Raw genomic sequence first — 15,022 nt, 5'->3', positions numbered from 1 at the left:
GTTCAAGAGAAGATACCACCAGTATATAAGAAATTAGAGGACCACGATCTGACACTGTCTATGATTGAACTACAAAGAAAGGAGAGAAACTTAAGAATCAGAGCAGTACCTGAAAGTGAGAAAGATAACCTGGCAGACTTCCTTACAAAGGAATTTACAGATTTTTGGCAACAAGACCTGGGGAAAGATGAATTTAAGATAGTGAGTGCATTTAGACTTGGTAAAAGACAAGGAAAGAACAAAGCAAGAGACTGTTTGATTACTTTAAGAACAAAGGAAGAAAGAGACAAAATCCTGAATCTGCACTACCAAAGAACCTTGGAAATTGAAGACTCATTTGTTGAGCTCTTTAAGGATATACCTAAACACATTTTGGATGTAAGGACTTATTATAAAGATCTTGTTGGCCTATTGAGAAGAAATAAAATACTCTTCAGGTGGGAATTCCCCCAAGGTTTATCCTTTAAATACAAAGGAAGGAAAATAAGAATTAGGACAGTGAATGATAAAGACAAGTTTTTGAAAGACCACGAGGAGGACTTACAGAAGGAAGTGGAATCAGGAGAGGAGCTGACTGCATCAGGAAAAGGAATTCTAGACATAGCAAACCTATCATTTGGACTTCCTGGCCCAGGGAAAGACACACCACCGACAGAAGAAGAACAACAACTTGGTGCAGTTAGAGGGAAAGCTAAGTAACCTACCATGGCTCTGCAACTTATAAGCTGGAATTGTAATGGACTGAATTCCCCTCGAAAGAGAAAATGCGTCTTTCATGTATTAAGGAAAGAACAATTGGACTTGATTTGTCTACAAGAAACACATGTAATGAGGCTACACAGGAAAATCCTTTTTAATAAGAGATTGGGACAAGAATTTATTTCGTCTGACATAGTTAAAAAGAGAGGTGTGGTGGTATATGCAAAGGAGAAATTGCTACTGAAATTTATCTTTAAAGATGAACAAGGAAGATATTTGGCAATTGAAATTCAACTGCAAGGAGAGAAATTTTTGATTGTAGGGGTGTATGCACCGAATGAGGGGAAATCTGAATTCTTTAAGAAGTTGCATGAGATTCTGTTGGATTACATGGACTATAATATTATCTTGATGGGTGACATGAATGGAGTAGTATCTACAAATATGGACAAGGCACAAAAACAGATAGTCACCAAAGACGGTAGACTACCTAAAACTTTTTTTGAATATGGACTTGATTGATATCTGGAGAACTAAGAACCCTCTGGGGAGAGAGGGAACTTTTTCCTCTGAAGCCAAGATGACTTGGACTAGAATTGACCAAATTTGGATTACTAGAGGAATGGCACCAAAGATAAAGAAAGTGGAAATCTGCCCAAAAACCTACTCTGACCATAAAGCTGTAAAGATGGAGATGAACCAGATAACAACCGGTTCCTTTGGATGGAGGATGAATGACACCCTTCTTAGAGATGAAGAAGTTTACAAAAAGGCCCAAAAAACTTTGAAAGATTGTTTTGAAATAAATATGGCCACCAACGTCGAAAAAAGAGTAATTTGGGATGCAAGCAAAGCCGTGATGAGAGGGTTTTTGATACAACAGAACGCATTAAAGAAGAGAAGTCGAAATGAGAAAAAAAGACACAATTTTGGAGAAAATAAAAGAAGGGGAGAAAAAATTGAGAGTAAAGCCAAAGTCACAGGAGATTTTGAGAGAAATAAAACTATACCAAGTACAGTATATGGAATTGATGAATCAGGAAATAGAATGGAAAATTAAACAAATGAGACAGAAGACATTTGAATCAGCGAATAAATGTGGGAAATTACCGGCTTGGCAATTGAAAAAGAGACAAAAACTAAATACCATCACAAATTTGGACCTAGATGGAAAAGAGGTACACAATCCAAATGAAATTAGAAATTGCTTCCAGAAGTATTTCAAACAATTGTATGCACAAGGGCCACAGAATGAAATGGACATTCACCGTTTTCTGGAAACAAATGGATTACAAAAAATTTCACAAGAAAGTAAGCTGATGTTGAACTGTAAAATATCTGATCAGGAAATAGAAGGGGCCATTCAAAACATGCTGTCAGGGGTTTAGGAGCAGAGGCACGGGCAAGGGAGGAAACAGAGAGCGAAGGGGAGGAGGCAGAAGAAAAGATGAGTGATGACGACGACCCGAGATCTCCTAGTCTTTCCAGTGAATCAGAGGATTCACAGAAAGGAGCACCAGTGGCCAGGGCAAGGGGGGAGTCTAGGGGGGCACCCCAGGAAGATAGAGCCAGAGGGGACTCAGGGGGGAGCAGCTGGAAATCGGGACCAGCGTCACCGCCAGGAAGCAGGGAAGAGGAAGGGAGCCAGGGGGGAAGCGCTGGCAGCTCACCACAGGAGGGAGGGCATGAGTCAGGAGTGGCCACACCTCCATCGGGGAGCGAAGAAACGGTTAAGAGGAAAGTGGAAGGTTGGGCGCGCGCGCCAAGTTCAAATGCAGAGGAAGGCGGGGCAGTAAGCAGCCCCGAAAGGGAACCAGGTCCTAAAGCCCGGCGCAAGGAGGCAGGAGGGTCCGGGTCAGCGTCAGAAGAATCCCGGAAGGAAGAAGCCCCGGGGGGTAGAGGGACCCAGAGGAGGACCGTCAGGCGGAAAAGGTGGAGCAAGGCTAGGATATTAAGTTGGTGCACACGGGGCGGAGACTCAGACGGAGCTTCGCCGATCTAGCTACTAGACGTAGAGTTGCGCGCAGCAGCATGAGAATGGAAACTGTAATTCAATAAAGACTTTTACTTAATGATCGCTGGCTAGCGTGATCCTCTGTGAGCTAGGATCTTCAAGCAGCTCTGACACATGCAATTGGGCAAATCTCCAGGACCGGATGGGTTGACTTCTAGATATTATAGATCTTTGAAGGACTGGCTAATACAACCTTTGAAGGAAGTCTGTAATGAAATTTTGGAGGGGAAAAGGGCACCTGAAACGTGGAAAGAGGCTTACATTACACTTATACCGAAAACAGAGACTGAAAAGACTCAACTTAAGAACTACCGTCCCATATCCTTATTAAATGTGGATTACAAAATCTTTGCTGATATTTTGGCTAAGAGACTGAAAAAAGTACTGATTGAAGAGATTCATAAGGACCAAGCGGGCTTTCTGCCGGGAAGACATCTTTCTGATAATCTGAGGAATGTAATTGACATTTTGGAAAAGTTAGAAGTGAACATAAACACTAAAGCAGTTTTGATATTTGTGGATGTGGAGAAAGCCTTTGATAATATATCTTGGAGTTTTATGAAAAAGAACTTACAGGGTATGGGGGTAGGTCAAAGTTTTGAAAATGGTATAGGTGCAATATATTCTGAACAAAAGGCTAAATTAATTGTAAATAATGTGGTTACGGAACAATTTAAGATAGAAAAAGGGACACGACAGGGGTGCCCAATTCCCCCACTGCTTTTTATATCGGTCCTGGAGGTTCTGCTGAATATGATTAGAAGAGACCGGTTGGTTAAAGGTATACAGGTCGGAGCTAAACAGTATAAATTGAGAGCATTTGCAGATGATCTAGTTTTGACGTTACAGGAGCCAGAATCTAGTACTAAAAGAGTGTTAGAATTAATTCAAGAGTTTGGTCAGGTGGCAGGATTTAAATTGAACAGGCTAAAAACTAAGGTTTTAGAGAAAAAATTAACATCAATGGAAAGAGAGAAGTTTCAGAATGAAACAGGTTTGATTGTGGTTAAGAAAGTGAAATACCTGGAGATTAATATGACAGCTAAAAATTGAAATTTGTTTAAAGATAATTATGAAAAATGCTGGACGGAAGTTAAAAAAGATTTAGAAATTTGGTCAAATTTGAAGCTTTCCTTGTTGGGTCGAATTGCAGCTATAAAAATGAATGTTCTGCCCAGAATGTTGTTTTTGTTCCAGACACTACAAATTGTGGACAAAATGGACTGTTTCAAGAAGTGGCAGAAAGATATTTCTAAATTTGTCTGGCAGGGCAAGAAGCCGAGAATAAAATTTAAGATTTTAACTGATGCAAAGGAAAGGGGTGGATTTGCCCTGCCAGACTTTAAACTTTATTATGAACCAGCAGCGTTTTGCTGGCTGAAAGATTGGCTGCTGCTTTTGGATCTAGAAGGTTTTAACAATGTTTTTGGGTGGCACGCATACTTGTGGTATGACAAGGTTAAAGCGCATAAAGCATTTAAAAATCATATTGTTAGGAAAGCATTGTTTAATGTTTGGATAAGATACAAGGATTTATTGGAAAATAAAACCCCAAGGTGGTTGTCACCAATGGAAGCGAAAGCTTTGAAAAGGCTCGATATGGAGGCCAAATGGCCGAAATATTGGGAAATTCTGGAACAAGAAGGAGATAATTTGAAATTGCAGATTTTTGAGAAATTAAAAAATAAAGTGAGAGATTGGTTTCATTATTATCAGATAATGGAGGCATACAATTTGGATAAGAAAGTTGGCTTCCAGGTGGAAAAATCTAAATTGGAAACAGAACTGTTAGAACCCAAAACTAAGATTTTGTCAAAAATGTATAACTTGCTGTTGAAATGGAACACTCAGGATGAGACGGTTAAATCTGTCATGATTAAATAGGCACAAGATGTTGGATATAATATTATGTTTGCTGACTGGGAACAGTTGTGGACCACCGGGATGAAATTTACGGCATGCAATGCCTTAAGAGAAAATATTATGAAAATGATATATAGGTGGTACATGACTCCAGTCAAGCTTGCAAAAATTTATCATTTGCCCGATAACAAATGTTGGAAATGTAAAGAAACTGAAGGTACATTTTTTCACCTTTGGTGGACGTGCCCAAAGATTAAGGCTTTCTGGGAAATGATATATAATGAATTGAAAAAGGTATTTAAATATACCTTTCCGAAGAAACCAGAGGCCTTTCTCCTGGGCATTGTCGGCCAATTGGTGTCAAAGAAGGATAGAACTTTCTTTTTGTATGCAACGACAGCAACAAGAATACTTATTGCAAAGTACTGGAAGATGCAAGATTTGCCCACTTTGGAAGAATGGCAGATGAAGCTGATTGACTGTATGGGACTGGCAGAAATGACTGGCAGAATCCGTGACCAGGGTGAAGAGTCGGCAGAAGAAGGCTGGAAAAAGTTTAAGGACTATTTACAAAAATACTGTAAAATTAAGGAATGTTGAATGATGCTGGATTGAAATTAAGTGGTTTCTAGCTGTAATGGTATAAAGGAATATGATAAAATGGTTTTCTTTCTATAAGTAAGAATTTAAAGTTATAATAACCTAAGATGTTGGAGAGAAAATAAGGTGTTTTTCTTTTTTAAGCTGTAATGCTTTGAGATAAGGATTTGTTGCATAAATAATTTGAACTGGGTATAAAAGAAGCGGAGGTATGAGGAGGTCAGGGAAATATGAGAAAATAAGCTGTGAAATTTATGTGTTTTTAATGTTTTTTATGTTTGCTTTTTTCTTTTTGTTTGTAAAAAATTGGAAACTCTAATAAATATTTTATATTTTTTAAAAAAGAAAAATGATCACAACAAGAAGAGTGGAAGATGGGACTTGTGAAATATTAAAGCAGCAGAAATATGAGATGATTGGACCCTTTCTGAACTCGAAGCATGGGTACCCCCAACAAAAATTTAAAATTCGGCAAAATATTTGGATTTTTATGATATGTATTGGTTTAATTTGGAGTAATTAATGTGATATGATTGGATTGTTAAATGGAAAACTAATAAAAATATTTTTTAAAAAAAGGATTACACTGCGCTTAGGAATGGCAACGGTTGCTTTAATTTATGTTGTTGGGGTTGGGGTCACACTGGAACATTGCTTCCTATGTGGTGGGATTGCTTCAGTTCAGAGATTCTGGACCCAAATTTTTGACACTATTTCCACCATCACCTCTCAGGTACTGTCTCCAGACCCAGCCCTGGTGCTCCTGTCCTTGGAGCCTGGTACCAACTCACCCATCATGCGCAAATCTCTTGCGTTTATGCTACATACTGCAGCCAGAATGCCAGTGGCTTCCCATTGGAAATCCAATTCACCGCCTTCCTGAGAGGAGTGGCCTGCGAAAGTATGGGATATTGCACTGCACTGCCAGAACACCTGGCGCACAAACGGAGAGTCCTTAATAGTTCATCAAAAATAGACTACTTTTATTTGACTTGGTATAAGTTTTTCTCTTGTGCTAACTAGTTTGCACAGCCCAATAAACCCCTTGCTCCATAGATAAATATGTTGAGAGGCTTTACCCAGAACTAATTTGACTCACCTTTTTCTTCTTGTATGTGATAAATGTACGTAGCACTGCATTCTCAGTTTTAACCTGGTTTTCCCCTCTCATTTTATTTTTCTGTTTTTATTTTTTTACATTCATTATTCTTACTGAATTTCATATGCACATTTCAATAACCATTCTTTATGAAAAATGACCATCATAATAAAGTTTCTTATTCAAAATGAAAAACTCTTTAATATGTGATACTGAAGTATCCTTTTGGTCACAATATATTGCAAAATATGCCAGCTTTTGGAGGTGCATCTTTTGGACTCCAGTGCTCCTGTGAAATTCTGATGCTTCCCTAGCAACTTGCTAGAGCAGCAAATGGATGATAACTTCTGCAGTGCACACTGTTTTTTCACAATATGGATAAGCCAGCCAAAGAAATCGCCTGCACTGCAAACCACTTCTTAAAGTCATACATTGTTTTGATGAACCCAGAATCAGCAGGATGATGTTCTGAATCTCTGTACCCCAGTTTTGCTGTCACTGCACTCAATAGGGCTTAAACAGAGGTTAGGCTCCCTGCTCTACCCGTTTACTCCTGAATGTGAGTTTAGTTTGAAATCCCAGCTTTGGAAGGGAAGCATGCAATCTAACAGGAGAAATGTAGGAAAGGAAAACAAATTTGCAATGCTCAGCTCTGCCTTGATACCAAAAAGAAACAATCCAAGAATCCTTATTCCATTTCTGTGAAGCAGCTAGGGTTACATTAACAGTTTGTCCTTTAAAAGCATGTTTGCTCAGATTTTTAAGTGTTTGTGTTTTCATATAAACAGGAAACAAAATCCTAAATAGCTCAAATGAAACCAAATCCTATGACTTTTTAAAATTAAAAACAAAATCAATCTCTCTCCTCTCTTTCCCCTCTAAGTGTGTGGTTCCTGAGACAAAGTGGGCTGGATAAGTTCAACCTCAGTTCACAGAAGAGAACATTCTGTTCTCTGCACAACAGGCAGGACTGCTGTAAAACAAGATCAACAACATGAGCTCAGCAGCAGCAGAAGCCCCACAATAGAGACAGAGAATTAGTCAGAGGATTGCTCCATCTACACTGGAAACACACAGAGACAGGAGTGCGCATGGATGTGAGATCAAGGTCAGTGAATTAGCTGACTTTCTGCCCTAGGAGCTGTATTGTTGTTCTCCACTTGAAAGGGCTTCTCCCCTCCTCCCTCAATTTAATTATAGCTACGGCAAGCCCAAGGAAATAATTCTCTGCCCAGTCACAATACGCTCACATGTGCTTTGTGCAGAAGGCAGTTAAAGTGCGTCAGTATTTTTTGTGTCACACGTCTCTGAATACTGGATTCCACCAAGATTTTTCACTGCCCTATCTTAAGCTCATTGATTTCAGTGGGATTGCACAAAATAATTCAACACAGAATTCACCGGGTTAGTGTTTTGGATTAAAATGGACAAGAATCTGTTTCCTTTACAAATGGAGATAAATATTCTACTGTCCCTTCCAATCCCTCATCTGTCCAATTAAACCTATTAGCTACCACATCTTAACCTTTATTATTCAGAATGGTCAGTGATTAACTGTTCACACACTTCCAAGACCTTGCCAAAGGTCAGAAGCAATATGAACCTTATTTTATGTCTTGCACCTTAAAATCCGTATTTACAGATGCATTCAGATGCCATGCATGAGCTTATCCCACACTGATGTTGCACATTCAGCACAGCTTTGCAAAGCAGTTGGAAGAATGGTCTCTCGAAGGTGGTGTGCACATAATCCATCCTATGTATTTATTCTTAAAAGGCCTAGGGCTGCTCCAAGACACTTTGCTGCTTGCAGCAAGGGGCAAGATAGAAAAAAAACCCTCTCCAAATTCCACATACAGAAACTGAGTGCACTGACAGATGAATCTTACTTCAATGCTGTTGACACGACAGGGTCCTCCACTAGGGTCCTCCACTGCACCTGAGAGCAGCAGACTAGCATAGGCAGCATAGGATAGCCCAGGTGGCCCCTCTTGCCACTCCCTGCCACTCAGCATCCACCACCTGAAGCTGCCTCGCTCTGCCTGAATGGTAGGGCCGGCCCTGAACAGAGGCAGTTCTAAAAGCTGCTGCTTCTGTTACACAATACTGTAACTGCATCCCAGTCAGTTCCATATAGCAAGCAGAGCGCTAATCAAAGACCAGGGCTTGGGCTGGGAGAGGCGATTGGCTGCACAGGCACATCGTATCCTGTGACTGGCCTGGCCACAGTATAAAGTAGGTATTTTAGATGTTCAAAAACCACTAGTGTGTAATAATCATTTCTGAAAATTTACAGAATGCATTGACATTTCCTGCCAGGAATTCGTGAGGCAGCTCTTACAATGTGTTTCCTTTAAAAAATAAAATGGGAGTGTTGGAAGTTAGGTGAAACAAGGGAAGTTGTCATCCTCCCTTGTGACCTTTCCATGCAAATTGTAACAAATCACTACCCCAGCAGGCACCAGATTTAGCATGAAGCTCTGACAGCCTTCTTCCTCACAAACTAACCAATCTTTTCTGTCTTTGCATGCCTTGCAAATCTGGGTGCAAGGGCTATAGAAGGCAAACATTCCAAGCTATGAAGAGGAGTGAGGGAAGAAATCCTGTTTAACAAGAATTGGAAGCGGCATGCCTTTTTTTCCAAAACTGCAACTTGAGGATGTCACTGTGGCTGTTTCACGAAAGCTCAGAATCCTGTCAATCACAGTCAGGACCAATTTGGACAACAGTGCTCCCCACAAGGAGCCCTCAGAACACCTAACCCAGCAGGAGGCTAAGGAAAGGCTTATGCCTGTGCTTTCTAGCCTCACATCCCTCAACAATAGCAGGCCCTGAACAAATAGAGTGCATGACAGGGACTACAGGAAATGGAGCACAGAGATAGGTGCCATCAGTATAACAACAGCCCCAAATTCCAGGTTCCACCTGATCTTGTCCAACGACATTATATATACAGAGATGATATGTAAGAGGTGGTGATCTGACCACTCCTGAAAAAACCAACCCTGGACCCAGAGCTTTGTGACTGCTACTGCCGGCTCGCAAATACCCCATTTCCAGGACATGGGATTGGAAGGGTTGTGGTGCAACAGCTGCAATGAAACTAGTTCTCTGGACCCCTTCCAACAGGGATTCAAGCCTGGTCATGGAAATGAATTGGCCTTGGTCACCCAGATAGATGGCCTTCGTAGGGAGGACAGGAAGAATATGACCCTGCTATTCTTACTTGGTCTTTCAGATGTTTTTGATACCATTGACCAAGGCAAAGGCACAGCATGGGAGGGGCAAAGGGGACCATTGCCCCAGGCACAGTTTTTCCCAGGGCACGTTTTGCTCCTCACACCACCCCTGCCAGCCCCACGCTGCTTTGCTAGTGTGGGGCAGCCAGGGCATCAGGAGGATGCAATAGGCATGTGCCCTTCCCATCAGTCGGATTGGGCAGATTGGAAGGGTGCTTGCCTACCCTGCTGCACCCTCCTCACATTGCCCTCTGTGCCCCGCCCCGCCCCCAGCACAACTGGACAAGCCCACCTCAGACACTGGGAAGATGCGCTTCGCCAGTCGACTAGGGTAGCCTCCCAAACCAACAGTGTAAGACGGATATTGGGGACACTGTTTTGTAGTGACTAAAGTCCTGTCTCCAGAGTTAGTTTCAAATAATAGTGTTGGGTGGTTATCTCTCGGCCCCCTGGCAGTTGTGCTGTGGGGTGCTCTTGGGTAGCATCCTGTCCCTGATGCTGTTGGAGAGAGAGGTTTGGAAGAGAGATTCTTTACTCTCTTATAGCAGAATTAAGCACAATGACAAGTGCTACCAAGCACATTAAAACTTGGTTAGATTTACATCTGCCCTCATCCACCTTTAAACAAACATTCTCCACAAAAATACTTAGGCTAGAATAAATCACCAACACCTAGTATTGCAAATAAGTGAAGATTTTACTCATAGAGTTTCAGGAGTTACAGCAGACAAGTCTCCATCTGTTGGCAGTAAAACAAAGATAAAATGATTCCAAATGCTTCAAAAGAAAGGACTTGGTTTCCTTGCAAAGAAAGATCATGCAATCTTTGGATTAGCAAAATCAGGCTATGAAAATCTATTTGTGGAGAGATCCAGTTCATTTGGCTTTTCCTGCAGATGAGAGTCTTGCTGCAGCTTGTTCTAGGAAGCGGAGAGAAAAGGAAAGGGGGTGGGAAGCAAAGGCTGCTGGGATCCTGTTAAGCTCCACCCGCAGGCAACTTGAGCTCTAGGTTGGATTGCTGCAATGTGCTTTGTGTGGGGCTGCCATTTGAGGGTGACCTGGAAGCTGCAGCTAGGGCAAAGTGGGGAGCTCCATTGCTCACTGGAGCAGAAAGCAGCATCCTCTGACCCCACTGCTCCAAGATTTGTATTGGCTGTCAACTAGCTACTGGGTATACAAAGCCCTATACAGCTTGGGACCAGGATACCTAAGGGGCTGCGTCCCCTATAGACAGTCAAACATGGCATCCTGCAGAGACCATCCTACTGAAAGGTCTGTTCTGCATGATGTCAGAATTGGGCTCTTTCCTTTGGAACGCCTTCCCTTTGCACAACAGACAAGCACCTTCTCTATTTTTTTAGCACCTGCTAAGGAAATTACTCTTTCAACAAGCCTTCTAAAATCTTAAGCCCAGTTGGTATCTGTCATGGATTTGCATGATTTTATACGTGCGTTATTGTTGTTTTAAACTGTTTTTATATTTATAATTTTAATTGTTTGCATATATACAATTGTGTTAACTTTTTTTTATGTGTGCAACACTTTTATATATGTGCTTACATTGTAAATTGCTTCAGGATGCCACATGGGAAGCAATTCATAAATGAAATGAAATTTGTAAATAATAGAGGAGATTAAGAAAAGAACTTGCAAAATATATCAAGATAGTTGACAAGCGCCATCCTTGAGTACATCCCATTGAGGAAATATCAGTGCTTAAACAGAGGAAGAACCAAGTTCTACCATGTGGCTTTGACCTGGCAAAATGCAGTCAAACTTGTAACATACTCGTTCCTGCGCTACTACCAATTCATCCACACACACCAAATTTGTGGGCGATACTTCTTGAAACTAAGCCCAGACTAGAAGGCTGTGTTTTACACATTAAATGTGCAGTTCTGACTCACCCGTTGCACAGAATTCATGTTCCTTTTCTCAGGGAGGTTCTTCCATTTTTTAGAGACTACACTTTTACAACACTTGAATGTGGCTTGAAATATGGATGCACAATAGTTCTGGACATCCCTTAGTTCAGGACATTCCTGATTCCTACCACATTGTAAGCTTTGTTAAAGTAATTTTAAACTAAGCTAAGCTTTTCCCATTCCTCCAGCCATTTTGCGAACATTTTGCTGTTGTAACATTCATTCTTATTTCTGTTAATTTTTTGAAGGCTGCATATTTCCCCTCGACAGCACTAGATCATACGTCTTTCCTTGTTTTTAATTTTTTTAAGTGAGTAAGCTCTTCCCTGCAGCAAGTCTACTTCTCCTTTCCTATCCATTAGATGAAAATCGGAGGACAGCATCCTACTGGTGCTGGGCTGGAGTTACTGTTAATTCTCTAATCAAATCGCAGCTCAAGTGTCAAGAAATATATACAAGCAATTCTGTCTGCAAGATCAGTACACACGGAAAATTGTTAAAGTAGGCAGATGACAACTTAGCTAGAAGGAGAAAGCAGCCAGAATTTGCTGGGTATTCACCACACAGAACAGTTCTGACAGATGACACTTCCCCATTGCAATGGCAACAAAGACATTCTTACATTACTGTCAGTGCTGTGGAAAAGCTTTTTAAGCTCTCTCCTGCAATTGGTTGGCGTCAATGCAAATTGAGAGCCACCTGCCTGCTAGATGTCCACCTTTCCACTTCACTCCCCTTGGCTCTTACACTGCAGAGCCCTGGTGCAGTGAAGAATTGAAGCTCTAGGCTTCTTCACATGGCACAAACATTCTAGGGATGAAAAGGCCCATCCTGGCATCCAATAAAAGGTGGTGGGTATGTTTAAGGGTATGTGTCTGATATCAGACAGAGGGAATCAGTGCTAGCAGGAGCTGATCAGGAAGAGGAATCAGTCATTCATGTGGGTCAGGAAACTGCCATCAGAGGCACGGGAGAAGGAGAGGGTCTCTGATTCTACAGGGGAAGGTCCCAGTGGTAGAGGGAGACTCAGCTGGGAAGAAGGGGAAGAGAATGAGTGTAACACCAGGGATCCAGGAGAGCAACAGGACAGGGAGGTGCAGGGGCTCCAGGATTCTTCGTTGGAAGTTAGCGAGGAGAGCCCAAGCACCCCGCTGCCCACGCCCACCCTGCGCAGGAGACTCCCGCGCAGTGAGAGGCAACGACGATTGGGCGTCAAACAACTCTTATGTTGGCAACGCTTTAAGAAACGCCCACAGACAGATTCTACGAGTGACTAAGGGCAGCCACGCTGAGATGGGCTGTGCAGTCCGGAGGGTTTAACCAGGCAATCGAATGCTCAAACGGAGCAGGATTACGCACGAGTAACTCCCAACCCATTATAGCAATCTGTCTGTCACTGAAAGTTGCTTGTGCGCAACAAGCAGAAGGGGGGCATCATGAGTAAGACCAGAGAAGTCGGAGCCACGAGAGGGGCGGCTGGCGGCCAATCGCTGGAGGAGAGAAACCGCGATCTGGAGGAGCACATAGCCATCCTGACGGCGAGGCTGGACGAACGACGGTCTCAGGATGCTCAGGGGAAACCCACCCCCATAGCAAGGAAGGTACCGGGACTGGTGCACAGGTTTGGGGGAAAGCCTCAAGAGTATGGGGCGTTTAGAACAGAAATAGAATATGCCCTGAAGCTGCAGCAAAACGATTTTGAAAATGATGCAGGCAAAGTTGCTTATATTGTGGGGCACTTGCAGGACGGGGCGAGAGAGTGGATTCGACCGCTTATGGCGACGCAGAATGACGCCATGGAGGATCTACCGAAATTCCTTCAGGCGATGGACGCGATGTTCAGTAGCGATTTGCAACAGATCATTAAGCAAACAGTCTGTGAGCACCTAGAAAGGAATGCTGTGATCACCAATAGTCAGCATGGATTTCTGAAAAATAAGTCATGTCAGACTAACCTGATCTCGTTTTTTTGACAGAATTACAAGCTTGGTAGATGAAGGGAACGCAGTGGATGTAGCCTACCTTGATTTCAGCAAGGCATTTGACAAGGTGCCCCATGATATTCTTGTAAAGAAGCTGGTAAAATGCGGTCTTGACTATGCTACCACTCAGTGGATTTGTAACTGGCTGACTGACCGAACCCAAAGGGTGCTCATCAATGGTTCCTCTTCATCCTGGAGAAGAGTGACTAGTGGGGTGCCACAGGGTTCTGTCTTGGGCCCGGTCTTATTCAACATCTTTATCAACGACTTGGATGATGGACTCAAGGGCATCCTGATCAAATTTGCAGATGACACCAAACTGGGAGGGGTGGCTAACACCCCAGAGGACAGGATCACACTTCAAAACAACCTTGACAGATTAGAGAACTGGGCAAAAGCAAACAAGATGAATTTTAACAGGGAGAAATGTAAAGTATTGCACTTGGGCAAAAAAAATGAGAGGCACAAATACAAGATGGGTGACACCTGGCTTGAGAGCAGTACATGTGAAAAGGATCTAGGAGTCTTGGTTGACCACAAACTTGACATGAGCCAACAGTGTGACGCGGCAGCTAAAAAAGCCAATGCAATTCTGGGCTGCATCAATAGGAGTATAGCATCTAGATCAAGGGAAGTAATAGTGCCACTGTATTCTGCTCTGGTCAGACCACACCTGGAGTACTGTGTCCAGTTCTGGGCACCACAATTCAAGAAGGACACTGACAAACTGGAACGTGTCCAGAGGAGGGCAACCAAAATGGTCAAAGGCCTGGAAACGATGCCTTATGAGGAACGGCTAAGGGAGCTGGGCATGTTTAGCCTGGAGAAGAGGAGGTTAAGGGGTGATATGATAGCCATGTTCAAATATATAAAAGGATGTCACATAGAGGAGGGAGAAAGGTTGTTTTCTGCTGCTCCAGAGAAGCGGACACGGAGCAATGGATCCAAACTACAAGAAAGAAGATTCCACCTAAACATTAGGAAGAACTTCCTGACAGTAAGAGCTGTTCGACAGTGGAATTTGCTGCCAAGGAGTGTGGTGGAGTCTCCTACTTTGGAGGTCTTTAAGCAGAGGCTTGACAACCATATGTCAGGAGTGCTCTGATGGTGTTTCCTGCTTGGCAGGGGGTTGGACTCGATGGCCCTTGTGGTCTCTTCCAACTCTATGATTCTATTCTATTCTATTCTATTCTAACAGAGTGTGACCAAACGGGAACTGCTGAACTGTAAGCAGGGAGAAGGGTCAGTTAGAGACTATTGGTCACATTTTGCCATGATAGTTCATCGCCTGGGGTGGCAGCTGGACTCGGAGCCCATACAAATGCTATTTGAGGAGGGGTTGTCACCAACGGTCAAAGATGAGCTTTCGCGCGCACCCCGCCCAGAGTCTTTGGACCAGCTGACCAAGGCAGTCCTTGCGATTGGCGTAAGACAGGAAGCGCGGGCTCAAGAGAGGCGGGAAGGGAGAGAGCAGCGTTGTCATGACTACCACATTCCTAGAATACCTAGGCAGCCTTCCCCGCCGGCGGAGCCAATGGAAATAGGCAGTGCGCGCGCCCAGGAAGTTTCAAACTCCAGCGAGAGTCGCAGAAAGGAGGGAA

General features: G+C 42.9%; 1 long non-coding RNA gene across 1 annotated transcript in view; it reads left to right on the top strand.

Annotated features, from left to right (window-relative positions):
- Positions 1 to 15,022, top strand: part of LOC310688512 — a 54,611-nt gene that overhangs the window by 15,522 nt on the left and 24,067 nt on the right. The window contains exon 2 of the long non-coding RNA XR_014516991.1: positions 7,159 to 7,383. This is a non-coding gene — a long non-coding RNA (uncharacterized lncRNA). The remainder of the gene's footprint in view (positions 1 to 7,158; positions 7,384 to 15,022) is intronic.

Source organism: Podarcis liolepis, assembly GCF_965112155.1.
Source record: "Podarcis liolepis genome assembly, chromosome: 11".
Lineage (NCBI taxonomy): Eukaryota > Metazoa > Chordata > Lepidosauria > Squamata > Lacertidae > Podarcis > Podarcis liolepis.
The sequence above is the reverse complement of the archived record's forward strand: the minus strand, read 5'-3'. Positions and strand labels throughout refer to the sequence as shown.